Source organism: Lactuca saligna, chromosome 6 (assembly GCF_052625555.1).
Source record: "Lactuca saligna cultivar CGN05327 chromosome 6, ASM5262555v1, whole genome shotgun sequence".
In the NCBI taxonomy this organism is placed as follows: Eukaryota; Viridiplantae; Streptophyta; class Magnoliopsida; order Asterales; family Asteraceae; genus Lactuca; species Lactuca saligna.
This window is the reverse complement of record NC_136422.1, coordinates 145,898,522-145,900,420: the sequence shown is the minus strand read 5'-3', so window position 1 is coordinate 145,900,420 and position 1,899 is coordinate 145,898,522. Positions and strand designations below refer to the sequence as shown.

Sequence of the window (1,899 nt, the reverse complement as noted above, 5' to 3'; positions counted from 1 at the left end):
CTTGCGCCTTCTTGTTGCCATTCTCATCCAAATCGCAATCTCTAGTGAGGTGAGGTCCATTGCAGTTTTCACAACCCACCCGAATAGCATGGATAGTTTGATCCATTTTGTCCATTCTCCTATCCATGGTTTTTAACATAGCCATGACCGCGGATAAGTCTTCAGTAGCAGCATATGCGGCTCCCCTCGTGACATCATGCATAGGGTTGTGGTATTCTCTAGAGTGTTTAGAGAATTCTTCAATCAATTCTTTAATCACCAGGGGTGGCTTCTTTGTAAGTGGGCCTTGCGTGTCTAGCAACTGCCGGGTTGTGACATTGACTCCATCATAGAAGATGGAAACTTCTTGCTGGCTGTTAAGATCATGGTGTGGACAGTTTCTTAGCAGACTTTTGTATCTCTCCCATGCTTCATATAGCGACTCTCCAGCTTGTTGTTCAAAGTTTGCAATGGCCTTCTTCAGTTTGGCTATCTTGGACGGTGGGCAAATGTGATCAATGAATTCTTCCTTCATCTTGGCCCAAGTAGTGACCGATCCGGGGGGAAGTGACTTGAGCCAGTCTTTAGCAGCACCCTTGAAGGTTACCGGAAGCATACGAAGTAGTTGAGTTTCGCAGGTTACATTTGGAATATTGAAGTAATCAGCTACATCATTGACTTCATCCAAATGTTTGTAGGCATCTTCATGATCTTTCCCATAGAAAGGTATTTCCTTGAGTGAAGCTAGGATATGACCTTTTAGCTCGAAGGTAGCAGTCGCAGGAATTGCGGGTTGCACAAGTCCCGGGCCATTGTCGTTGCGCATCCTCTTCTTCCATTCTCCCATGGGGATTTCATCAATGTTAGCCATTGTGAACGCTAACTCTTCCTCCGACTCGGTTTCTTGCTCGTACGTTGCCTCCTCTTCTTCCTCGGTCTCGTACCCAATATCTTCTAGAATTGGCTCCTCAATTATCAAAGAAGCGCTAGAAGCTCCTGATTTACTACTCTTCTTTTTCCCAAAAACGGTCTTCAAGTTGGACAATGGTGATTTCTTTGGTGTGCTTGAACTCTCCACGTCCTTTCCTTTGTTTCTTTTCAATGCGGATTCGGGGTCTTCAAACGGGGGTACCAGTGGTGTGTTTGATCCTCTGGTCATGAAAGTCCTGAAATCAATAGAATAAAAAGCGTAAAAAGAACAAAAAGATTGTAAAAAAAAAAAAAATCTACTGCTGACTAAATTGCTACTCGCCGAGTAGGTGCGATTGCACTTGGCGAGTATCAGTGGTATTGCAAAAAAATTTCTAATTTTAAACTAAACTAAAACAGATACTAAAACCTAATTACTAATTACTAAATTGCAATAAATGAACTTTATGCAAGTAAACTCACACAAAGGATCGAAAAAATTAGGAATTAGCTTAATTATTTAGAACCGTTCCCCGGCAACGGCGCCAAGAACTTGATGTGTGTAAAACCAACTAGTTTTATCCCTACTTTTTATTAATAAATTGAACACACAAAGGCAATGAACCTATATTTTAGTGGTATGGATTGATAAGTAAGGTATCGAACTCAGGGAACAGGAAATTAAACTAATAACTAATTTTAACTAAAACAAATAATAAAAGTAAAGGGTTTTTCTCTAGTTTTGCAAGACTAGAAACTTAGACACACTAAATTAACTAATTAACTAAAGCAACAACTATTCACCAAATTTGATAAAGATGTTTCCATTTAGGTTCAACCAATTCACTCCTATGGTTATTTAAGTTTATGGTAGATTAATTGCTATTGGTTACCAATTATAATAGTTAGGTTCATGTTAATTACTCCTAACCCTTAGACAATTAACTAATTTAAGCGTTGATCAAGTGTTTAAACTAATTAATTCCTACATTAATTATTTGGATTAAATAA

At 38.9% G+C, this 1,899-nt stretch overlaps 1 non-coding gene across 1 annotated transcript; it reads left to right on the top strand.

The window, feature by feature from the left end:
* The first annotated feature begins 359 nt into the window (after positions 1-359).
* LOC145003636 (small nucleolar RNA R71) lies at positions 360-466 on the top strand. Its single transcript, XR_013662088.1, has one exon. It is a non-coding gene; the product is annotated as a small nucleolar RNA R71 (small nucleolar RNA).
* Positions 467-1,899: the final 1,433 nt, after the last annotated feature.